The sequence below is a fragment of the Falco cherrug genome, chromosome 18 (assembly GCF_023634085.1).
Source record: "Falco cherrug isolate bFalChe1 chromosome 18, bFalChe1.pri, whole genome shotgun sequence".
Taxonomy (NCBI): Eukaryota; Metazoa; Chordata; class Aves; order Falconiformes; family Falconidae; genus Falco; species Falco cherrug.
In genome coordinates this window covers 6,434,566-6,460,178 of record NC_073714.1, presented here as the reverse complement: position 1 = coordinate 6,460,178, position 25,613 = coordinate 6,434,566, and the positions used below count along the sequence as shown (strand labels likewise).

The following is a 25,613-nucleotide window of genomic DNA, read 5'->3' as shown; positions in this document are numbered from 1 at the left end:
AGACTGTGTGTGAGCTTTGGGTCCAAGTGAAGCCACAGCCCTGAAGGTCTTATCACCCTGTCCTGGTGTCTCTGTTCTTGGGTTTAAGGCTTGTGGAGCCAGCAATGTTGTGATTCTTACAGGCTCATGATTTTGCATCTGTTCACACAGAGAGCCCTGTGAAGAGCCATCATTCCCTCCACAGGGAAGCAGCTGGCAGCTGCAGGCACTGCTGTCTGGTCCTGGGAAAGCAGGTGTAAGGGCTCCAGGCAGCAACCTGAATTGTGCTATATAGCGATACAGACATGTTTTTCGACGTCGCTGTTGATCCTTCTCTCTGAGATTCTCCATGTGCTTGTGCTGATGGAGGTTCATGGGGTGGGGAGAAGAGCAAGGCCCATCACCGGTCCCGTGGTGATGTAGGAAGAGGAAACTTGAGTTTCAGACTCCTTGTTCATCTTTTCTCAGCAGGGATTTGTATTTCCTCTTACCCTTCCAATAACTTCATCCTGGAGGCCTGGCTGGGTGTCGCACTGTTTGTCCACAGAGCAGGTTGGTTGTGAGGAGGCTGGCCTGGCCAGCAGGTTACTGATCTTACTCCTGAAAGTATTTTACTAGAAGTCGTGTGAGACATCTGCAGAAATGTGGACAACAGAATATAATGACTCACTTGGAGCATGCTGGCTACAACCCCCCTCCTATAAATATCGCCATAAACCAAATGCTTTGTTTGAATGAACAGCACAATCTGCAACAGCATCTCTAGTGCCTTTCTGGTGCCCATCGTGCAGGAACACTTAGACCAGCCCCTGCGGTCAGGGTTTGCTTGCCTTCTGTCAACTGCAATTAGCCAAATTCAGCAACATTTGCCACTGAGAGGCCCAGTGCTTTACCGCTGCTCTTACAGCAAATATGGATTTTGCTTAGCATAAAAGACAACGTAAAAACCCTGCAGGGCAGGAAGAAATGACTCGGCACGACAGTTCTGTCCCTTCTAATCAGATTTGTGCTATGCTCCACTTACGCCCGTGGTCTAAATGTGTTTCTCCATGGTCTCTCCATACTCCTCCCCCTCATGCCTAGTCCTTAAAAGTCTCAAGCATCAGCCCATTCATACAACTGCCCCTCACGTCTTCTGCCTCTCCCTAAACCGCTCCTTCAGCTTTCTTTCTCCTGGCCCTTCCCTTGGGGTGTTTGTCCTGCTCGTGCCAGCAAGATCTCAACCTGCAAAGCACCTCCAGGACTACTTGGCTGATCCTGCCTCTCCACTTGGCACTCTCCTCATCGCTGAACCCTGGAACTGCAGCTCATCAGTTTAGCAGGTAAGTGCAAATCGCCCAGCCCTTGCATCTCCCTGGCCTCCCAGCTGCGAGCAGAGACCTTTGGTTTGCCTCTTCCAGCTCGGGGAAGTCGGCAATCCTGCCTTGGTTTTCTGCCTTCTCTACCTGGTGAAATGTTCTTTGCCTTTTCCCCAGAGCTCTGCGTTCAGCCCAGCTACACTGTCGTGCTGCAAGGCAGATGGCATGCCGTGTTCTGCGCTCCCCGTGTGAAATGTGGATGTGCGCGCTCACGGCGTTTCCCTTCTCCTTCCTTAACACACAAGCAGCTCGATGTTTTTAGGAATGCTGGATTTAACTAAAAATAGTCCAGACAGTTCAGTGGGCCATGACAGATTCCTCCCTCCCAAGAGAACTGCCTTTGTTCTGAGATGGAGCCAAAGGTCGGGGGGGGGGAGGGAGGGATATTGGGGAATACTGGGGAAAAAAAAGTTTAATTGAGGAGTAGAAATTGTTGTTTCCAAATCATTTCATTGACTGCTTTGTTTCTCCGGGCTCGGGCAGACTTTGTGTGTGCTGGTTAGGTACTTGTTACCTTGAGAGCCTTTCCTTCCATGCTTTCACCTGTGTCTAGGAAGGTGTTAAGAAAGTTCTTTTAATCGGAAGGAAGACAGTTATGAGGAGGTCTTTTTTTGTGGCCCGCATGGACAGAGCTTACTTATGACAAGAATCAGGAAGCGAACGCTTCCTTCCTCTGCATTGTGCTTCTGTTGGACACCGAGCCATGATGTTGTCCTGCATCTCTGGAGCAGCATAAAGGTTGCTCTTGGCGCTTGCCTCTCTGACACTAACACCGACCCGCGAGATTCGTACAGAGCTTTTCCAGTTCTGCTGCGGTTACAGTAAGGAACAAAACTGCAACAAATCTTCTTTGGGAGGACTCTTTCTTGCCTCTATGAAATAACAGTTTTGGCACTGAAAGTGCAAGTTCCGTGGCGGCATCGCCATTTCAGCCTGGGCTGTTAAAACGAAGCAGAAAAAAATCCACTAGTCACCATTAATTAATTTTATTTTGAAATATTTACTTGGACTGAAGTAGTAGCTGCTCTTAAATCTTTAAAGGATTAGCTGCCTGCTAGTCTTTCGTGCCTGCGACCATTTATTTAAGCCGCTGCTGCAAATCATGCTGTTAACCTGTCATGCAAGGTTTTAACCTTTCTTTCCTTGTCAGTGGGAAATGCGTGATACATATGGTCTCGCTGATGCGATAGTGGGAAGTTAATACATCCACAGGCAGCTCTTCTGGGTTCATTCTCCAGCTTCTTGAAGGAGGGGAAAGACACAAAATTGATATAGTCATAATTGTCTGCTTTAGGACATTGCAAAGCCGAATGAGGGGCTTGTCCTGGTTTCGGCTGGGACAGAGTTAATTTTCTTCTTAGTAGCTAGTACAGTGCTGTGTTTTGGCTCTGATGTGAGAACAATGTTGATGGCACGCTGATGGTTTCAGCTGTTGCTGGGCGATGTTTATACTAAATCAAGGACTTTTCGGTTCCTTGGGCCCTGCCAGCCCGAGGGCTGGAGGGGCAGGGGAAATTGGGAGGGGACACAGCCAGGACAGGTGACCCAAGCCAGCCAAAGGGCTATTCCATACCATGGGACGTCATGCTGAGTATATGAACTGGGGGAAGAAGGAGGAAGGTGGGGACATTTGGCATTACGGTGTTTGTCTTCCCGAGTAACTGTTACACGTGATGGAGCCCTGCTGCCCTGGGGATGGCCGAACACCTGCCTGCCCATGGGAAGTGGGGAATTAATTCCTTGCTTTGCTTTGCTTGCGTGTGTGGCTTTTGCTATACCAATTAAATTGTTCTTATCTCAACCCTTGAGTTTTACATTCCTTTCCGATCCTCTTCCCCATCCCTCTGGGTGGGGGGGAGTGAGCGAGCAGCTGCGTGGGGCTTGGTTGCCGGCCGGGGTTAAACCATGACAGGGCTGTAAAAAGTTTAGGGAGCATGAGATGTTTGCAGATGAATCCTACCCCCTGCCTCTGTGCTTTTCCATGTGCTGTTACCAGGCAAGTAATTCCTTCCCCTCCTGCTGACCTGCCAGATAGCATGCAGCATTTCCGTTGCGCTCCATCCTGATGTTCGCTTGCATTTGTCATACCGTGTTGCATCATGTTTAACGCAAGCAGTCAAATCAATCGATCAAAAACCGGCTGCCAGGGGAGGGTTTCCTCAGGCAAGAGCATTGGTTTCTGAGCTAAAAGCCGTGTTCAGCAAAGGAAATGTCAGGTGGATCTAGAAAGAATCCTTAAAGAACGCTGAGAACTCACCTCAACAAGGATTATTCCCTACTCTTATGTGAGTATTTAGTGTAAAAGGGAAAGATCTCAGGTCCTTAAACCTAGAAAGACTAATTAGCATCACCATATAATTTTCTAGCAGTTTTCATTAATACGTCATTAGAAGAAGTCTACCAGCTCTTAGAACTCATTTTTCTTGTCTCTCATCACTAACAGCTCATGTCGCAGCACGATTTCTTCACTGCTATTTTGGGTGGTTCTTTCCCAGGCAAATGCCTTATTTTCTCTGTATTTGATAGTGCAGGTCAAGTGAATCCTCTCTTGCCTTTTAGTGCATGAGAACAGAGGCAGGATTCATGGCCAGTTCAAATGTATGCCTTAAAATAGGCCAGTGGATGGTCTCTAACTTCAAATACAAAAAAATGTTTTTGTAAAGGTTTCTCTTTGTTGGGCAACCGCATTTCAAATTGCTACAAAGATACTTCAAAGTTCAACTCGCAAACAGCTCGTGTTTTAATCCTCCCCCTGAAACAAAGGAGAGTCTTTGACTTGCATCTGCAGTTGGCTGAGACTCTGAACGCTTGGAGCTGGCAGCCTGCTCCGCTCCTGGGAGTCTGTCATCCCTTTAGCTCCAGGATGCGGTCCTGGTTCCTTGCTTCCCACCCTGTCCACACCTGGGCACGGGCCCAGCTCTCAGCAGGGAGTGAAGGGCAGGCACACATCCCTTCTCCCATCTCTGCTGTAGGTAGGGAAAATAAATCACTGAACAGCGGCAAGGCAGGCCAGAGCTTGCAAGAACACCTCAGTGACACTGTATGAGACTGTTTGGCACTAATTATGAGTAGCAGAGAAGGTGGCACTTCAGGCGTGGAAGGAGTTAACAAAATAAAGGGCAATTTCGGGGGCAGAAGTTGAATTTCATTGTTCCAGGCTCTGCTGTGGATTTCCTTTTTATCCTTTCATCTCTGAGTCTCGGCTCTCATCATGAAAGAGGTTGCTACTCCTTCTTTCTATTTTTATTTAGACTGTGAGCCCTTCAAGGCATGGACTGCACCTTAACCTGTGTACAGCAGCACAGCAGGAAAGCTCTCTCGGCAAGGAACTATAAATAGCGAGCCTGTCCAGCCCTGTGGCATCCATGCTTGCTATAATTGCCTGGTTTGCACTCCTGCGACAAGTGTTAGTTCAGCTGTCAGGGAAAGAAGGAACGGAAAAGTATTGCCGCAGACAATTTCCAGCTCTCGAGTTGCCTGCTGAGCTTCGGTTTGGGCCCAGTTCTCCCTCCTGCCTCAGGGAGTTCTTTTTCTAGCTGCGTGCGAACGATGATTCCTGGTGTCGGCCCGGCACGATTCAGGCAGCTCCATTTCAGAAGCAGCTCTGTAGAGGGCTTGTTATGGTGCTGCCAGTTTTGATCTTTAACTTGTGCCTCAGACCCACACTCGGTTCTTTTGTCTTTTGCCACTTGCTAGAGAAGGTCGATTCTGCAGCGATCCTTTTTTCTATCCCTCCTGAAATCACTGTGTGGTTTTCTTACTATATGCTCACATGAAGAATTAAATGAGTCATGGGGAGATAGTGGGTGAAAGGAATGACAATGTCCAAACCCATCCTTCCTCTCTGAACAGATTGTGGATGTTCTTTCAGAATGGGTTGCAAGTGGGTTCAAGCAACCAAAGATTAAAACAGGGTTTATCTCTCTGCTGAGGTATGGGTAAGCAACCACAAGGGTGTTGCTGTCTGTTCTTTGCAAAGAAAAGGACCTTCATTCGAACTCCCAGCAAAGGCGGCTTGAGAAAACCTGTTCTATTCTGCGCTACAAAATTCCTCTAGTGGACTTAAAAATGATTTTGTGCGCCGTGTTCACACCCTTTTGGCAGTAGTTTAAGTGGAAATAAGCTGCTCTGGTCCTGCCTGTGCACATCTGTCAACAGAAGCTGCCATTTATTGCCACAGCTTTGAACAGGAGCCACGCACGAAGTTGATACAAGGTGGCAAACCCCAGCATGTCTCCTGCTTGGAGACTGTCTCTCCAGACAACATAAACTTCAGCTGCAAGCAAAACGCCAGCCTGAATGCGTACTCGCAAAGCAAAAAATGTCAGGGGCTGTCAGCCACAGGCTCTTGCAGTGCCTTTTCTGCTGCCACAACATCTCAGAGTCAGGAGCTGTGAGTGGCTCCAGCGATTCAGCAGTATTGGCAGCTAGAACCTGGCAGAAACCGAGAACGGGGGATAAATGCAGGCCGGTTTCCTGGCCCCATCCTGCTCCCGCTCTTCCCAAGACGTAAGGACTCTCCCTTGGCTAATTTCAGGGGCTGTGCTTTTGAAAAGAGGACTGGGAACAAACACTTGAGAGGTGACTAAACCTATCTCCTCCTTCCTCTGCCAAACGCAGGCCTCCTGACTCAGCAAGTTAAATCTCATCTATTTGGTACAGCCCCTGAGGTACCAGACATAACAGCATCAAGAAAATGAGCTGCTCACCCAAAGCCCAAGCTGTCCAGTTGAGTTAGTGTTACTGTAAGCGTTGCTCTTCCTTCCCTATATTCACAGATGATGTTTGGATGAATAGTGTGGCCAATGTGGTTCGAGCAACCCTATAAGCACAGGAACCTGTTCTGAATTGTTTGTACTGTGCTGGCTGCCAGGATCTGGTCTCCATTTACAAAAAAATACTTTGCATATACAAAGGTGAAGGAAGGTCTCCTCCCTCCAAAAGCTACCAGGGGTAAAATGAACAGCAGGGATCCAACAATTCTGCAACTATGCAGATTTTTTCCTCCTGCTCCCCTATTGATTTATTATGTGAATTCAGGCAACTGTAACTTTGCAACCCCTGCTATTTATCTTTCTATATAGCAAGCACAGCAGTACATCTGCCTCTTGGATCGCTGACTGAAGCCTCAGTAATTTGAGTACTTGGACCAAAGTAGTCTGAGATCCTTGGACCGAAAGCCCTATTTGCTATTAAGAGCACTTTGCACTAATTAAACTTCATAAAATTCTTCCTGCCTCCATTTTGCAGATGACAAAACTGAGGATTTAGGTCAGATGACAGACCAGGAAGTATGGCGTCCAGTTTTAGAAATAGTTCTTAGATAGAAACAAAGTTTTTGCTAATTTGTATTTCCATATAGCGTGGAGGGGACACACACGCTGCAGTCAGGTCATGCCTGTCCCCAAGATTACAAATTTATGTAGGTGAAGGAGCCTGAGGTGGTGTTTTCCACTAGGTGGTGGTAGACAGCATTTGTTAAGAAGTGGTGTTCACTCTTGCTTTCTTTACCTCTTAGAATAGAATCCCCAGCTCTGCCCCAGTTGAGTATTCTCTTCCCCTTACAGTTACTACTCCATATTCCAGAAGGGGAAGTAAAAACATCATTGCTGGCGAGTTGTCTTTTCTGGGGGAGTTTCCTTTCACCTCCTAGGCAGCTGTTGAAATACCAGGTTTTTCATTTTTAGTTTGTGTAATCCAGTAAAAGTATGTTATCTGCATATGTGTGCTGGCTTGTTCTTAACTCTGGACTCCATCTGTGGGATTCGCACAAAATATTGTTAATGTGATGTAAGGCGGACCATTTTTTCCCTTGTTTTATGCTCTAAAAAAAAAAAAAAAAAAAAGGAAAGAAAAAACCCCAAACCCAGAACACAACAAACCAAGGAAACAAGATAGGGAAATGAGCTATGGATCCCAGGCCCAATGCAAATATCCCTGGATATAACTGGATATGAAGTTTTGATTTGGTCTTTTGGAGATCCTGCACTCAGATCAATGATTCATGTCCCAGTTGAGGCAACGCTGGTTTAAAATGGAAATTTTCAGTAAACAGAAGAAATGCCAGCCAAAAGCATTTCGGCGTTTAAATTTATGCCAGTAATATACATGCTGCATCTCGAGAAAACCCTGACCTTCTGTAGTCCTGTCCTTACCATTTCATTTGCACCGAGCCATAAAGAAACGAACAAAATAAAGCTGGCATGCTTGGGGAACATCCTCATTAAAAGTTACCTCAGATTATTGCAACAGTTTTGTGTTCTTTGGCTGCAGAGAAGGACACACAGCCTGGACTAAAGGCTTGACTGTCCCACAACAGTATCTCCCTCTGGATGCTCCTAGCTCCACATGGGCACAACCTCACCACAAAATCAAATCCCTGCTTGCTCACTGTCATGGAGATGTTGCAGTGACTCAGGCTGGCAAATATCACAAAGCACTATTTGCTCATGCACTTGCTAATCGTTACTACTGTGATTACATTAATACTATAATATTTATCCTGCATTATGAAAGCAAGCATAATGACTGATTAGTACAAAGAACAGAGGGCGGAACGGGGACTCCAGGACTGTAGTCTTAGCTGAAGAAAGTCAGCATTACAGGAATTTAGGCCAGTTAGGGCAATTACAGGAGAAATTCAGGCTATGTATCTTTGATGGACAGGTATTTTACACCGGTTAGAGTGGGAAGACTGGCACAAGCCTTCTGTTGGGACTAATTGTCTAGATGCAGCAACACCTCACCTGTTCAGGTAAATCCCTGAGTGAGTTTTGCAAGGCTCAAATAATCTCCCAGATTAGATGAAGCAAAGCAAAGCTAACAACAAAGGGAACATGTCTCCTTTAGGGTCTCAAAGGTCTGGCACACCAAATGATTAATGACTGCCAATTTCTCCTGATGGCATTGTTATGAAGGACACGCACATGCACATCCTGTGTCTCTGATTCTTCCAACTTTTTTATGGTCCTGTAAATCATTCAGGCAGAAAGTGACTGAATGTTTTTATAAATACCTCATGGTTCTTCACTGTATTTTAATAACAGGAATTATATATACCAATAATCCCAGTAAAATTATTTTTACTTCGACAGCAGGACTGTGTGACAGCATAGAATGGGCTCTGGCTCCCTGAACAAGTGAAATGTTGGGGCATTTTGTGATACTTTACAGCACTGAAGGCCACCCGGAAGGTAATTTATCTATTTAAGAGGAACAAAGGGCTGAAAAATGCTTTGCTGGGTTTGAGCCCGTGGTTCCAGGGGGTCTAGCTATGTCAAATTCAATTCTTGGAGCGCTAAATCCACCTTTATCATCTTTCCCCTGCTTGTCCTTGGGATTATCCTGACCCCAAGGCCTCTCTGTCTCTTAAATTTCAATCTGACTGATGCACGTGTCTGAACTTCTCACTTGCAGATCTCTTACCGTACTACTTGTGTTTCACTCTGCCATCTTCCACAGGCAGAGGCGGGTTAGAAAACCGTAACACTTTAAAACAATTACAAAAGTATAGAGCTGCATCTCTGCTGATGATTCCTGAACACAGGCAGCCCTTACAGGGAGACTGCATCGCTGAATACATATGATCCATCTTCTGGTACAAACTCCTGTCAACAGCAGAACTGCTGCAGTCTCAATCAATCTTGCATTACTAAAATGTTCCTTACATCATGGCTCCTCTACCCTGACAAACAAAGGCTATTAACATTTAAAAGCTGCACTAACTGTGTGTATGTTTAGGATATGGCCAGGTATTGAATAATGCTACGGGATCGATATTCATGATCTAGAGCAGCAGAAGAGGTGCGTTGTGACTTCCCAGTGTCCTATATAGTTCTCCATATGGTTCATTTGAAAGCCTTGTTTAGAAGCTTAACGTGGAGAGTATTGCAGTGAATGTGGAAAAAATTATGCATGTGGATAAGAAGCACAAATGCTCCAGAGGCCTCGTAGGGTCTATGGTCTTAAAATAAGCTCCTGGCTTTTAACGGGATCTGATGAAACCCTCTTTATAGGGCAGTGGGGTGGAAGAGGATGGACAGCTGGTGAACAAATACTCGGTAAACATTCCCGGTAGCCGAACTCAGCGCAAACAGCAACTATTAAGGCAAAGACCTGAAAGATCAACAAAGGATCGCAGGTCTGGGTAAAATGATGCAATGGATTACAATTAGTGTCACTGGTCTGGGGAGCACAGGCTTTCCTATCGACTTTGAGCTACAAGGCACCTTAATCAAATAACGAAGGGGGCTGAGGGGGGGGAGAAAGCTCAGCATCAGTCAATATTATCTCAAGGACACCTACTGTAAATTAGCAGGCTGATGTTCACAGCACAGTTTCGTTGCGGGGAGAAAAAGTAGAAATTACTGGAGGCGGCTGCGGGGGCTCAGCCTCGGCTTCCCAGAAAAGCATGGAGCAGCAAAAGGCTTCACGGGCCAGCTGCTTGCGGCGTGTCCGAGAACTGCGCCTACGGGAAAGGGCAGAAGCCAAATTAAAGCAAGTTAATGTTATCAAAGCCTGTTAGGAAATTCAGGTTTTGCGGAGAGGGAGGTGAGAGAGGTGGCATCTGTCTTTGGTACGGGGTGTCCCAGCAGCAATGTCTGCGCTGTGCCTGGACCCCCCCAGCCGCATGTGCTGATGGGGGATCATGTCAGATTTACTGTCCTCCCCAGCCAGAAAACTGTGAAAAGCGCAGAAAAACAAGATTATAGGAAGAGGGATGTGCACGCGGTGGAAGTGCCATCGTTTGGGGGGCTCAACTTCCTTAGCCTTCCTCTTTTTTTGCCCACTAAGCTCACTCTCTTATTATAAAAGCTGGATACTTTCCTAAAAACCAGAACAAACGAAACCAACAAAACAGAAAACAACCAAAATCCCGCCAAACCGCAGAAAGGGCCAGGGCTGAGGGCAGCCCGTGGTGACAGCAGGCGAGCGCCATTTTCCTGGGGGCTGGGGGGGGGAGGGACGCCCCCAGACGCAGCGGCCCGGGGCGCCGAGCCCCGCTGAGGGAGAGGGAGCCCTCCCCGTCCCCCAGCCGGCCCGGCGCCTCAGTCCCCCGCCGCCCCGCGGCTGCCATGGCGGCCGTGCCCTGAGGGGAGAAGGGCGGCCCGGCGGGCGGCGGGCGCCATCTTGTCGGGGGCGGAGCGGGGCCCGGCCCGCCCCGTGCTCTGCCTGCCGGGGCGGCCCCGGCCCCGCCGCACTCGCCGCTGCCGTCCGAGCGGAGCGGAGCCGCAGTCCCCAGCGCCATTGCCGCCCTCAGCCCGCTATGGCAGGTGAGCCCGTCCACCTCCTCCTCCTCCTCCTCCTCCTCCTCCCGCGGGCAAGATGCCGCCGATCGCCCGCCCTGAGGGAGAAGCCTCGCCGGCGCCTCCCCCGCGGCGCTCTCCCCTCAGCCCGCCGCGGTCATTGCTATCGCTTCCCGCCCGCTGTCACCTCCATCCCGGCTCCCCGCCGCCGCCTGAGAGCCGCCCTCCATCCCCAGGCACCCGGGGCTCTCCCCTTCCTCCTCCCGGGGCGTTGGGTCGGGGCTCCCCGGCAGCCTCCACCATGTTGCCCGGCCGCGGTTCACCTTGGCCGCGCGGCTCCTGCGCCGCCTCTACCTCTCCTCCTCTCCTTTTTATTTCGTATTTATATTTTAAACCCTGCCATGTTTTCCGTGCCGGTGGTTTCTGGCTCGGCGTGGCCCCTAGCCTGTGCTGGGCGGAGGGGAAGGGGCGCCTCACCTGGGGCACGGCCTGGGCGGCCGCGGCTGAGGGGATGCCTGAGGCGGGCACCTGCGGCCGGGGCACCTGCCCTGCGAGGCTCGGCCGGCCCCGGGGCTGTGCCCCTGGGTGCGGGTGTTGTGTTTTCTCTGTTCCGTTGAGAGAATCTGGGTTTTTAACGTGGTTTGTTTTTTGGTTTTTTTTTTTTCTTTAATCTGAAACAAAATGGGTGGCAGAGTCGTAAGCTTGCAGATGGGATGGAGAAATGCAGGTTAATTCTCCCCCGCTCCTGAAGGGGTGGCCTCGCTTTCTTGCCTGATCCCGTTCTCGTGATACGCTTTGAGGGTGGGTTTTTTTTTCATTTATTTGCTTGCTTTTTTTGTGGTCTTTGTGGGGTTTTTTATTTTTTTCTTTCCAGTGCAGATCGAGGCAGTAAATATTTCTGTTTTCTGCTTTTGGCTCGTGAGCCCCGTTCGGTATCATGTGTGATTTTCTTTTGTTTTAAGGTACATTTTGGGTCGAAATAAGTGATGTAGGAAGCACAGAAAAGTGCTCGAAAAAATCTTGTTGAAAGCCTTCTGTCAGGTTTCCTTACCTAACAGATGACTATCTACCTATACCGTTATCTCTGTTGTCAGTGGTTTTTGCCTTTTTTCATAAAAGATGGGTATGCAGGCAGTAAGGTTTGTAGACTTTTATTCCTATCTTTTCATTTTGGAGCCATCATTGTCATTTTGTAGACGGGGAAGACAAACACTTAACGCAGCTTGGGGTCCCACTCGTGTCCTGTGAGCTCTCCAGGTAAGTGCAGGCAGGGGCTGACCCCAAAAGGCAGCTGCAGGCAGAGAAGATTCTGGCAGGAAAGGGAAATCCCCAGATGTATTTGAGACAAGGTAAAGACATTGCATGTTAATTTTTTCCATTTTAATAATTTGCCCTATGCAGCTGACTTTATCAGTATGAGTTCAGTGCCAGGTAATTGCTAGGCTCCCTGTTGCTGTTGAACTTGACCAGCTGAGACAAAAATACCAAATACACTGTTGTCACAGGGAGCTTAATATGTGTGTGTATCCTCACTGCATCGCACTGTTGCCATACTTAACCAAGCTTTAAATTGCCCAGTTTAAGCTTCAAAAACCCCTCTGTTTTGGGTAGCGTTTTTACTGGCAGCTGGAGTTTGATGCAGGCTGTAAAATGTAGCGGAGAAGCAGAACAAATACTAGAGCGATTAGCTGCTGATGTGATGCACAGAGCTGGGGCTGACAACGCTGTGCACCTTGATCTGCCTAGTGATTTCACTATTGGTAAAGGATTATTGCAACAAGTAGCTCAGGTTAGTAAACTGGAAAGTAATCCTTGAGATATGTAGAACAATTGGATTAGTAGTCGATGAGCTCTTGCAACCCTACTCCTAGCTTCAAGTCTTGATCCAGATAGCTTGAAATTAGAGCAGTATTAACATGGAGATGCACTGAAACAAATTCAACCTTAGGTTAGCAGTGAGGTTAAACAAGCCCTGAGATTTTTATCATGGATTTAAACAAGCCTTTGGCTTTAGTAAAGATGCAAATAGGAGTTGAAAATGTATTGTCAGAGCCCTGTGGATAAGGGAAGGAGTTAAGTGATTCTCAAGGGTAGGTTGTTCTCCTGCTGTTCCTTAACAGGCCACATTCATACGGTTTAAAATCCATCCCAATCTGTCACTTGTCTGTAAGCCCTGCTCTTAGCTAGGCTTAGATTTGGTGAACTGTTTTCTCGAGGCACCTGGCTCTCACGTTGAGTACATGTAAGGAGCTGGATGGAAATAAGGTTCTCTGAATACGGGCCCCTTGCTTATTCTGCATCATCAGTACGGAAAGACATCAGAAGGGGAAACAGCTTTTCAAATAGTGGGATAATTTGGGCTGCAGGTTGATGAATGTTTCCTTTGGTGACAGCATCAATTTAAACAGCCCCCATCCATCACTGGCTGCGCGCTCCCAGCCTTGCAGTGACCCCCTTGGTGGTGCTGGTACCCCTGGATGGATGGCTGCTTGGTCAGGGAGCTTTTTTTTGGATTAGCCCACAAAAGCCTTGCTTTCATATTGAAGCCAGATCTGTTTGGAGAATTTTTAGCTGCTCCTTACCCTCCCTGAGCCACGGGTAAAGCTGTGTGTGCATCCCTAAAGGCATACTGAGTGATGTATGCGTATGGGTTTTTTTTAAAGACTGCTAACATGAGAACTTGTCTTCTGCAGCTGAAGCTAACAGAGAGTTGAATTCCAGTGGAGAAATAAAAGTCGTGTCTTTGTTAGTATTATTTGGTTGGTGACTCTTTTCTTCAGGAGGAGCTTAAGGTCATGGCAGTGATTGAGGATATTTTTTTTTCCCCCTAAGAGAAGAAACTTTATGACTGTGGATTTTCCCTGCGTTGGTTTAGAAGACACCGTGGAAGATGCTGCAATTGTATGCAGTTACTATTTCAAAGGTTTTTAAATTAAACCGAGTTGAGATTTCTTTGATTCTGTCGGTATGTTTTTCTTTTTCTTCCTGGTATAGCCAAATCTGTCAACTTCCTCAGTATAATAGACTTTCTTGACTTTCTTAACTGTGCTATGAAGTGGCATTGTTTAGGTTGAAAACTAAATGGGGGAAACTTCAGCCATCTTTAGTATGGATTCCTCCAGAAGTAGCTGTTAAGCGGCTCTAATGACCTAATCTGAACTGCAGCAGTTAACCTCTTCTGATCCTGGTGGGTACAGGGGGAAGTCAACTGGCACACCCTGGAGAGCTGTCTCAGTTTGCAGCAGATTACAAACTGGTGTCCCACACAAGGTGATTTTTGGAAGATCTTGCCCGGCTGTAGCTGCTCCTGTCAAGTGTCTTTGTGTGAACCGTGTAAGAAACCTCAAGCCCCGGAAGATTCTGTGGTGGGGCCATTTCTTCAATAGATTTATTTTACTTTCAAACACTTCTTTATGCATTTATCCTTACAGGAGAAAATACAGGTGGCTGCGCAGCACGGTTTTTCTTCCACTGAAGATGTTGGTTCATGTATTGCTGGAAAAATGTATTTTTAGCAAATGTTCTGTTTTATGAAGCCTTAGTGGTCATGAAACGGTCTGACAGCAGTTACAGTGTGTTTTATTTTACTTAAAAGCGGCAAGAAGAAAATATTGACAGTCAGGATGAGTAGAGAGAGATGCATCATGATGTAGTGTAAGGCAGGAATAAAATAAATCATTTAAAATGAAGGGTATTTGCCATTCTCTAGCCATTCCCAGGGGTGAAGCGCATTAAGACATTGTGCTAACTTTGTGGTACTGCACATAATACTTCTATCAGTACTGGGGAGCATATTTTTTTTTTATGGCTAAGTATTTTCAGTTGTCATAAGACATCTTATGACAATGTTTATTTGAAGGCAGAAAAGAAATCCAGTGATATTTGGCCATTTTCAGGTTATGAGAAGGAAATGTCAGCTGTTTGAATGTTTTATTAGAGATTAATCTGAATATGGATTTCTTGCCATGGTAATTTGGCCATGAGAGGAGTGGAGCTACCTGCTTGGGAAGTGGAGTTGGGGTGTTGAAACATTGCTGGCACTTGGTGGGGAAAAGGAAGAAAGAGGGAGAAGTAATCTTATAGTTAAGAAATCTCCCTCTTTAGTGTTATTCCTTGCATTCAACATTAATCTTAGCTATTTCTATTGCCAAATATTGCAGTAAAAACGTGTATGGCATCAGAAATACAGCGTGCCTGGTGATGCACTGTGTGTCTCCCATGGTTTTCTAATCCACTGTGCTCTCAGAGGTTTAATGAACTTATTTTTTGGTACTGAATGTTGTCCTCAGTCAGGTAAATAGTGAATCATCAATCGCCTTGGGTCTGCGGAGAGCTATGATTATTTTTATTTTTATTTTTTTTTTCATGGCTGTGCTGTGGCCCCAGAATAGAGTTGGGCCGACTGGGGTTTGAAAACTGGGCTGGTTTTGGGAAGGGTACGTGGACCACCAAAGGCCCAGCTGGGCTGTTGTGAGGGAGTCCCAAAGCACTTTATTTGATTGACCCCATCCTGCGCAGCGGGAATGTATTGAAATACTCCTTGTTCCTATCTGACAGCTCCCGTTTTCTTATTTGCAGAGGAATGGCTGGCCTTGAGGTAATTGTAAAACTAGTCTTTTAACGGGTTTATAATGAGAAATTAAATGATCTAAATCTCCTTGTGTCTCAGTTCTCGGGGCGGAAGATGAAAGTGCTAGTTACGGAGGGCAGGGGGGGCAATGCACTTACCATCCAAGTGTCTGGTCTACTTTTTTAAAAAAAAAACAACAAAAATTAGAGGTTTTCTTTAAAAACAGCTTTAGGAGAGACTAAACTTTGGCCATTTCTGGTGAAAGGGAATTTCTGGAATTTCTTCTTGCCACATTCAGGCAGCCAGGATAATTTATTCTTCCCCCAAAACCTACGTTACTAAACATGTAATAAAATTGATGTGTATTGGTAAGAGTGTGTCATGTGCACCTTAGAACGATGGTGTAGCTGGATTTTAGCTTGTGTATTATGGAGACCAGTACGTCTTTCTCATCTGAATGAGTGATGTTTTGATCTTGTATTTGCGTCAGCAAAATGCCTGAGAAAACAAGCTCTGTCTGATGGTTGTATTTTTAGGAGCAGATGGGAGCAGATTAGTCCAGTTGTAATTGTGTTGGAGGAGCAGTAAGTAACGGTACAGTACCTGTGTGTATTTTTGAACTTTTAGGCTCTGTGTGGTATGAAAGCAATAACTGAACTTGTTTATGTGTGTTTGGATTTAACCAGCATTTGTTTGTTTACACCCTTTGTGATAAAAGGGACTGTTTTAATTCAGCACCCGTTTCCTTTATGCTTGCTTTACATTAAAATTGCTTGAAGTGTGGGCTCAAATTAGTATAAATGGTGAAGGAGAGATTGACTCACCATTACTTTGTTTTTCACTGTTTTGGAACGTAGTGACTCATGGAATGGATTTCAAATGTCTGCATGTCCCCCAAATTTGTTGTCTGAATTTATTTTTAAATCAAACTATTGCAGTGCTTGTGTGACTCCCAACAGTCGGCTGAAGCATTTTGTGAATGCATAGTAGACAACAGTGCTGGCTAGCAGGAAAGTTAAGTAAAAAGTGGTTTAGGGGGGGTTTATGCACTTAAATTCCTAGGCGTTAACCTCCTGTGTGGATGCTTTGAGTAGTTTGGGCTCTAAATGTAGCAACACGTTTTAATTGGATTTACTCTTATTTTGCATGGCTGTGAAATGGCAGCCTAGGGCGATAAGGCCTATTTTAGTGGTATGCTGGCTATTAGTAGACTTGTAAGGTTGTAAAAGTTAAGAGAATAAAGCACAGTTTGGAAGCTTTAATAGGAAGGTACCTTAAACACTCGGTCTCCTATGGGTTCTCATAGCTGTGTTTATATGATGAGGCGATTAATGTGCCGTTAGTGGATTTATCCCAGTTTTCCAGTGCTCTGGATGTCGTTGTTGACCTGACGCTAGCAATGGGAGGGAAATACTGGAAGTCTTTGATCACTGGAGTCTATCATTAAGCATATCTTTATGGAGCACTCTTTCTTTTCTAGCACAGAAGTAGCAATCTGAAAGGTTTCTTTTTTTTCTGGCCTTGTTCCTTTCATCACTTACCTGTGTTGTATTTAAGCATACAGCTCAGTGTTGCTGTTTCGTGCTTTTAAAGAAAAAAGTGCATATATGTTGTTACCAGTATTCAAGGTCATACAGAGTTCCTCATAAACAGGCACGTGACTCCATGTCACGACTTTCACTTCATTTCCATTCCAGGCTTCTAAATAAAAAGTGCTGCGCTGCAAAGTTACCAACCTCTGATTTTGTGTGCTGAATAAAATGAAAGCATCCCTGAGCTAACAGCACTTAATGGACTGTGCTGTGATAGCGTTTGAATTTCCATGGAGTCTTTGAATCCTATGACAGAAAAAAGATATTCGTAAATTCTACAATTTTTGCTCGGTTTATTATTTGCCCTTTGTGTGTAGAATCCTATATATTCTGACCCTTACCGTACCTGAGCAAAGAAAATACATCCTTGTATTTATAGGTGATGTACTCAACAGCATCAGCTGCTTCATGGTTACTTTTTTTTTTCCTTTTTCATTTTTTGTACAGAATGAATTTTTCCTGAAAGTTGACTAGATGCTCCTGATGCATGAAGCATTTGCTTCATCATACTTTAACAGACTGGAGTTTTTGATAAAAGCTTAAAGAGCATCATTTCCTGATGAGCATTTCATTGTGTAAAGGTCAACCCTGAGGAATAATTGGGATTCAGACCAACAAGCAAGAAATGGGTCCCTGTTCTGTAGGATCAGACTGCAAGACATAATTGCAGTATTCTCACACTGTTTAGTGTCCTTTCATATATGGGAACAATAACAGGTATTAGTCATTTGCTGGTGTTGGAAATACGTATTTGCATGTGTACCTTTTAATTTTGTGTGTGTAACTTCAGGTGATTACGCTGAGCATAATAGTTATTATCAATACAATTTTACAGGGCTCTGTACTGGTTTGTTCAGACGGTTACACACACTTGTTGGCTACCTGCAGTTTATTTCAACTTACTAGCAGATGCTTTTAAAACTCAAAGAAGAAAATTATATGGACGAGGAGATGGCTTTTATTTTATTATTTTTTTTAATACCCAAGTGTTGTGGTCTTGCTGCGGTAAGATAGTGTATCTATTTACTTGATCTAGCCAGAAACTGGAAATTGAATGGGAACAGCTTAATTTGCGCTGTAGTCATTTCAGAACATAGAAAATCTGGCTTGGTATAAATCATCATCTTTAGTGTTGACTGGCCCTACAGCTTGAATTTTCCAGGACTGCTAGTTGCGTACCGAACTGTGTCGGCTCTTACAAGTCAGCCTTTCAAATGAGCTGACATTCTCATTGTCCGTCTGTCTTGTTTGCAAATATCAGAAAAAGTAAAGGATGGAAGCCTGAGCTCTTCCAGAGACAATACGTGACCCTTCTCATAAAAACATAGATCTAAAAAGCCCTTTCTGCAGAAGGGGAAGAACTCCTGTAATCTTGAGCCCTGGCTACTTGTAAACACCCATTGCTAATGAGTCTTCCTCTTCTTTGCAAGGGATCAAACGCATTTAATGCTTTTCATGAAGGTGCCTAATAAGGCGCAATCAAATCAAGCAAAGCTGTCAATTAAGCCTTCTATTAAGTTTCTTAGTATAAAGAGCCTAAACCCTAAGTATTAACTGAGCTATCTTCCTTGGCTGTTCAGTTCTGGTAAAGATTTTGTGATAGTTATTAGTCCAATTTTTAACTTTGCTTAGGAGCACTGTTCCTTGCTTTCTAAACCCGCTGAATTGTAGACCGCAGAACTGTGTGCCGAGCATATTAAGATCCAAGTGTAATTACTGTTTTTGTTCTGGAGACTGTTGTGACAGATAATGTTTTGTTGAATGGCAGGTAATAGATTTATTATGGAGACAGCACAGCATGTGGGTACCTTCAAAGGAGACTCTATCTGTATTGGTCTTTTCTCCTCTTTAATTATTCAAAAGGAGAATTTTGTTGAGTTCAAAGTGTATGCCTAAATTATATTACTCCAAATAGTAGCGGCAAAGAATTCCCACCTTTCAGGCAATGCCAATTAAGTAGGAACAATGGCGATAATTTTTTTTAAGTAGTGCTATACTGACATCTGCAAAAGAGTCCTGAAGATGAAGGAACCCATAAAGTACAATATTGAAACCACTGGCAATTGGCTAAAAAAGGATGGTTTTACTGGCAAAAATCATAAAAAAAGTATTCTATTAAATGTTGCCAAAATAAAAAGGCATGTCTTGCTGAAAAGAAAAAGCTTTCCTTCAATAAACTATATTTGGCATAAATATTTTTCTAAGTAACGTGAACTCTGACAAAATATTGTATTTTTTTGTGCTTTTCTTGAGCAGTTAGTTTGGTATTAAGTGGACTGTTGCATTTCTGTCACTGCAGTTGGAGAAGAATTCACTTAGCCACCTTTAACAGTTTTGTTGCTGTAGGGGTATTTAATGCATTCATATAAATGTAATGCATTCTTAATGAACCACTTACGTACAGAGAAAAATCTTCAAAGCGTTACTGGACTAAATTACATCTTGTATCTCTGCACAGTAGCACGTTATATGACGCTCTACTGGACTAAATTACATCTTGTATCTCTGCACGGTAGCACATTATATGACGTACAGGTTAGGTGTCGGCTGGGTTTCAACAGGTCCTAGTTACCTCCTGTCTCTACTAATTGCCCTCGTGGAGTCAGAGGACTGAACTGGTGGTGTCACCTTAACTTCTCGCCTCGAGCAAGATGCGCAAATGCAGGTTTATAAGGAAGTAGGTCATGATTGCTGTGCATGTAAACACTTTCACCTAAGCCTGCCTGAAACGGGAGTACGGGAAGTTAAGCAGCAAGTCTGGTTAAACACAAGCCTGGATCTGTAAACACTTCCAGGCTTGTTGTGAAATTAATAAATTAGTAATTGGTTGGCTTAACGTGTGGGAATCAAATGCAGGGTTGCATACAGTTGTTTAGTGTGTGGGTAGAGAGTAAGTAGTGCTGGTCTAACTTAAAAATCATTAATGGCAGTAATGACTTAATTTTTCCCTATGGCTATGGGAAACCAAGCTATGCTTAGTGACCAAAACTCATGGGAAGAACGGTTGGTCAACAGCTCTCAGTAGTACTAATAGCATCCATTATTGCTAACATAATTAATAATAGCATATTAATGCTCTGTGGCACCAAAAGATGATCTGCTTGCGCCCTGCCTTTTGTCAGTTCCAGCAGAAATAAATTGGCTTGCCATTTTGGGGGTTGGCTCCACATAAGGAGTCGGGGGGCTCTAAAACCCAGCACGGTGACAACTTACTTGTGGGAAGGTATTTGAGCAGATGTGCTGGGATTGCGCTCACAGCAGTCAGCAGCCTGAAGCCAGCAGATACTTGGCCTGCAGAGCTGAGGGTACTGTGTAACACAGCAAAGGCTGCCTGCACAAAAGCACACGAAGAATCATGCTGTCTCTCCCCCTCAGCGCTTGGAAGCCTTGAAACATTTCCTCTGCAAGTGGTATAAATTTGCTGATTATTCCCAGGAAAGATTTCTTGAAATAATCTTGAAGGAGTGAAAGGTCACTGAGCGAGGAGGGCATAACTCTCCCAACTGGATAATTAAAAAGAAAATTAAAAAGTGTGCTAAGTTTGAGATTGACTCGTGGCCATGCTTTGAAGATTAAAAGGGCTTTTTTCATTTCAGATGAAGGAGGTCGGGATCGGTGGGAGGAGGAGTTGTGGCTGCTGGAGCAGTTGGGCAGCACTGTGAGGCTGCATTTGCCATTTGTGTACTGAACTGTGAATGAGTTAGCCACGCTCCTGTCCGGTGATCCCGGTGCATGCTCCTTTCCCCCCCGCTTTTTTTAAACAGTCTTGCAGCTAGAATCTTCAACCTAGCTGATCGCTATTTAGTGCAGGTGGATTTTTAGGCATCTGAGCAAGTGGCATATTGAATGCAAAACCTATGGACGTTTTTTGTATAAACATGTTTTGCCTTTAGAAGATGAAAATAACAGCAAGTTTAGCTGAAGGATGGAACTTTCAGTGTTCTTTGCACAGCCTGTAGCAAGATCAGTCTGCTGGTTTTTTTCTGTACAGAGATTTAGCCTGCACTTTTGAAACTACTGCAATCACAAAAATGAGAGGAGAGACATAAAGCGTGAAAGAATACAGAGAAATAGAGTGAGGGGGAAATGAGTGTGCTAACTGAACAGTAACAGCAAAATAATGCCAATGTAATACCAGAAAACTACAAAATTGCAACTTTAGCAGATAATGCCAGCAGATGTTTCAAGTCTAGACTTAGCATATAAATTTGCATATCCACTCCATTTTGTGCGGCGTTGAGCAGGTCAGAGCTGTTGGGCTGATCATGGGTTTTTGCTTATGGCTAGAACCTGTGGGTGCACCTAGGATGTGCTTTGAAGATCTGACATTTGAGAAATGAAGAGACTGAAGTCGTAGGTGTGAAGTTTGCAGCTTGTTAGGTGTAGGCTTATTATATACTTGGGCCGGTTGGGTCAGCGGTGTGTTGTTCCCTTGGCTGAGTTACTGCATACTTGAGTTTGGGCCATATGCTGCCGTCTTCTAAGCCTAATGTTGAAGCTGACAGCTTTTCCCCAGGCATCTGGGAATACGTGAAGGTAATGGTGCTTTAAGGGTAGCAACCTCCCTTGGTGCTCTGCTGACCACTAACAGATTTTACTTCTGTCAGTTCTTCAAAGAAAAATTATTTGAGCTTTAGCCTTTAATTACAAGCATACCTGGAGGTCCAGGAAAGACGTAGGCATCTGACTTAGTTTATGGACACGGTGGATACAATAGCGGGTCACAAAACCCACGTTCCTTCTCCATTAATTTTTGAAGTGCTTTGATCTGTGCCTGTGGAGTGTATGGCTTTGGCTTCACTACTCTTTTGTTGGTTTTCCTTGAAAATGGTTTCTTGTTTCTTGCCCAGAAATCAGCCATAGGTATTTTTACAAGATGGAAGTGCCTTTAATTACTTCTTTACATAGAAGAACTGTCGGTCTCCTTTGATGTACATCTCAGACCCTAGCTTTTTCTTACAAATGTTTAAAAATACACAGTTGCAGGAAGAGTTCTAAGAAATGCTATAATACAAGCTGTAACTGGATTAAGGATGTAACGACAACAGAAGTTAGGCCCGAAGCATTGTGTTCTCTGACTGGAAAAGGGGAATTTACGGAACATGGACTGCCTCTAGGTATCATTTCTGTTAAATGAGAGGGATGTACATTGCAATGGGTTGAATCATGTACAAGCAGTATCTGTAAGGCGTACCCAGGACGGCGTATTGCTCATTGAATGAAATGGTAGCTTTCAAAGCAAGTTCAGTAATTCTTTGTGTATATTTGATACAGCATTAGGGAAGAGAGCAGTAGGTGTTTTCACATTAAAACATATCTTCTGGTAAGTGCTTTTCCAAGGAATTTATAATTCTATGGATTTATAAATGTCTCCGTAAGATCAAACTTAATGGCTTTCTGCTGCTCCAAGTTGTGGGTGGAAGTGGATCTATTTATTCTACTAGTATGTGATGCTATTTTCTTGTGTTTGCTGTATTATGTTAAGTGCATTCTGGAAGATGTTCATGGGAGTCTGCTGCATCAATTGAACCTATTCACTGATGCAGAAGACCGCGTATTTGTTACGACTTTAGTAGGAAGAATACTTAGATGAGGAGATAGCTACAAAAATGTAGTTGGGAGATTCATTTGGCCGTCATGAATGAGGCATCCTACACCTCACGCTCCTGATGAAACAGGATGTTCTTGCGAAGATGATGTGCCTTTTTCTAACAGTGTTGCGAGGCATGTGCTATGCTTGAACAGGCTTTTTTCTTTTGTTTAACACTTTTTCAGTGACTTCATCAGACTGGCTTTTTTATGTTGGGCATTTCTATTACCTGGCAAGATATGAAAGTTCAAAGGAGGCATTTAGTTACCAGGTGTTTGCAGTCACTGGGTCACATTATTATCAGTTTTGATTATACGAGATAACTGCAGTTTGCCATCCCTATACACACAGTGGAAATAGGTGACTTCAAAGAAGAATTTTGTCCTGAGTGCTGCAAAACTAGGGAGGATGGCCTCAGAATAAGTATTCAGACTCAGAACATTGCCTGCAAATTGTCAGGTAGTTTACCAGTGTGTGTCTAACAACAAACATTTGTAATTTGACCAGGGCACTCTGAAGTGTTTGTGTCATCCTTAAGCTGAACACGGTATGCCTGAGAAGAAGGCGAAAAATTGGATTTTCTTATAATAATCAGAAGTGAACTCCCCCTAGGAGTAACATTTTGAAGCAAGAGAAATGCTCCCATCAGTTTAAATTTCAGATACTAAGCAGGTTATAAAAATGATGACTAGCTATGTAGGATCGTCACGGCAATGCTTCCCTGCACTGAAGCAGAGCAAGATAAGTTGTCTACTGCGATTTCACTTGCATTGATAAAGTGCAGCAGTACATAGAGCTGCTCATCTGTTTATTCCTGCCTGTCTTTCACAGCATTAAGGAGTTTGAAAATGCATTGTAAAATATTCCACTGTCTTGAAACAGTAGTCGCAAGAGTTATATCTTGAATTAACTTTCATCTCAACTATGGTAGTGATAAAGTACATATTCACTGCGAGGAATTTTAACGGAACAACCTGCCATCAGATCTGTCCAGACGGTCGATCATGGAAGCTGGGTTTTAAGTGGAGGTGTCCAGTTTAGTAGGTGGCTTATTTGAACTAAATTATTGAGTGTAAATACTAAGTAGTCAGAAAAAAGTCTTTTGAATGATGCAATTCTCCACTCATCAGTGAAGAACTTTGGAATGATTGTTTTTAATTATAAGGTCAATAGAGAAGTCTTGTGTAATTGTATACTTAAGTAATGTTACTTGCACAGAACTCCATTATACTTTGAACTATGATATCCAGGGCAAAGCAGCATTTGAGTCCCTGGCATTGTTTAACACAACTATTTAAAAATATTCAGTCCGATGTCCAGAATTTAAAAAAGCAAATGGCTTATTTCTTTCAAAACCTGTGTGGTTTTCTTGCTATTGATCTCTTAGTCCTGTAGGTCCCTGTGAGCACACTGAAAGCCTTGATTCTAAAATAATTTCTAGCATATTCCACAAAAATATTGTAGATGAGTAATCTTGCAGGCAGTCTGTGGACCTGTGGTACGGCAGTGTATGGTCTTAAAACTTCGCCTGTGTTGATGCTTGCATTAAGGGCTGTAAGCTTTCGCCATACTGAAATGAGAAGGTGTTTCTGTTTGTGAGAACATTTGGAATTCTGAAGGAAGGAGCAAAGGAAAGAATAATTGGAAAAGGGGCAAGTGGAGGAGGAAGCTTTTTGACATCTCTTTGCAGTGGAGATTAAATGCAGGAACATAATGTGGTTTTATATATGCACCCACTGCATAAAATAATCAGTGGAGATAATTGGCTTCCTTCCCTGCATTCTTAGTGAATGATGAATAAAGAGTATTGCACATAATAAGTGTCAGCTTTCAATTAAACGTGCCCTATTCAGTGGCTGGTTCTTTGATGCAAGAACAAGGACATGCCGATTTCTGATCTGCTGGTGATCCGCCGCTTTCAGGTCTTGACAATTAAGCAAGCTTGGATGACGAAGTTGTAAACTTGCGTAAGGCTGGCTCTGCGCGGTGAGCGGAGGGAGCTAGATGGCGCCATCCGCCCAGCTTTTGCCTCCACGAATTTGGGTTCAAAGGGTGCGTTTCAGGTAAAGCCAGCTCTTTATTCCCCTCTTGGCCACTCTGTTGCGCGCAGATGGCTGAGATGCTGCGTGTAAATGTGGGCAGCGCCTGGTAGTTGGGTGGTGCTTTCTGGTGGCCTGGTTTAATTATCGCTTACGGTATCACTTGTGGAAGGATGGTGCCTCATTAATGGTGCAAACACGTGACTTATTTGGAGAGGTAATTGATTACTTCCCTCGTGGGGTAAGGGGATGGTGTACAAATGATGGCAAGTGATAACTTGAGGCGGGGGCTGTGGTGCGGCGAATTATAACGTGATGTTTAAAGTGTTAGGGCAGCCTTAAGACGGTGCTGTCTTCTTGCAGAAAAAGAGGTAGGTCAGGGAGGGGAGAATAGATTTATGCAGGAGGACTGCATGTTGATTAATTGTTTCCAGCCTCTCTCACTTCTGTTCCTGCATCCTTACCATCTCACTTAGCTCTGTGACCTTAACATCACTGTTATGCAGCATTTTCCATTAGGAAAGTGAAAAAGCCCAGTGTAAGTTATACTGTGTGTTTTTTACTTCTTGGTGAGGTTGTGGCTTGCTAAACCTTGTCTTACGGAACAGCTTTGAGATCTGGGACCTCCTGAAAACTGGCTAATGGCTAATAAAACTGTTTCTGTGCAAGTTGCACAACGGAGGTTATGGAAATGCTAACTGGGTGGAGAAAATCCCAATCCTGATTATAGCTGCTGCAGTCAGGCATGTAAATATTTATGCAACTTGAATTCTAGGGGGCCTGGCTGGCTTTTTCTCCCTGTAGCATTGCAGGTTCTGTAAAACGCTTGAACCTCCTTGTTTGGGTTGATCTGTACGCACTCTGCTGTTACTCAGAGACTGTCCGTTTGCTTACTTTTTGTAATTATGGCCGAGGCGTGTAGTAACAGTTGATGGCCGTGTGGTGTCTTCCTGCATTTCGGCCGTTGTGTAATGTGCCGAGATTGTGATTGGGCACAGGACAGTTATACAATGTAGTGAGCCCAACCAGATTATAAAAATCCTCCTTCGGTATGTCTGCATCCTTTCAGGCTGCAACTTGCAACGCGAACTGTTGCACTGAGCGTAGACTGGAAGAAAGGCGGCAGAGGAATTGGCAGAGGCAGTCTCTAGAAGTTGGTACAGGTTTCTTGGAGGTAAGAGCTGCTTTGAATTCAGATGTTAATGGAGGATGATTACAAAAATTCAGCTGCTTTAGTGTG

General features: G+C 44.4%; 1 protein-coding gene and 1 long non-coding RNA gene across 5 annotated transcripts in view; one reads left to right on the top strand and one right to left on the bottom strand.

Moving 5' to 3' along the window:
- Positions 1 to 1,159: 1,159 nt before the first annotated feature.
- LOC129734161 (uncharacterized) lies at positions 1,160 to 10,326 on the bottom strand. The gene is made up of 2 exons (XR_008729801.1): positions 9,642 to 10,326; positions 1,160 to 6,994 (listed from the first exon to the last, which is right to left on the bottom strand). It is a non-coding gene; the product is annotated as an uncharacterized LOC129734161 (long non-coding RNA).
- Positions 1,182 to 25,613, top strand: part of SLC23A2 (solute carrier family 23 member 2) — a 61,997-nt gene continuing 37,565 nt past the window's right edge. For 2 of the 4 annotated variants that reach the window (XM_055696092.1, XM_055696094.1), the window contains exons 1-2: positions 10,498 to 10,609; positions 25,443 to 25,547. The gene's annotated coding sequence lies outside the window, so the exon portion shown is untranslated. Of the gene's footprint in view, positions 1,302 to 8,431; positions 8,531 to 10,486; positions 10,610 to 25,442; positions 25,548 to 25,613 lie in introns of those variants that run through there. The other 2 variants (XM_027803844.2, XM_055696093.1) reach the window with 2 other exon arrangements.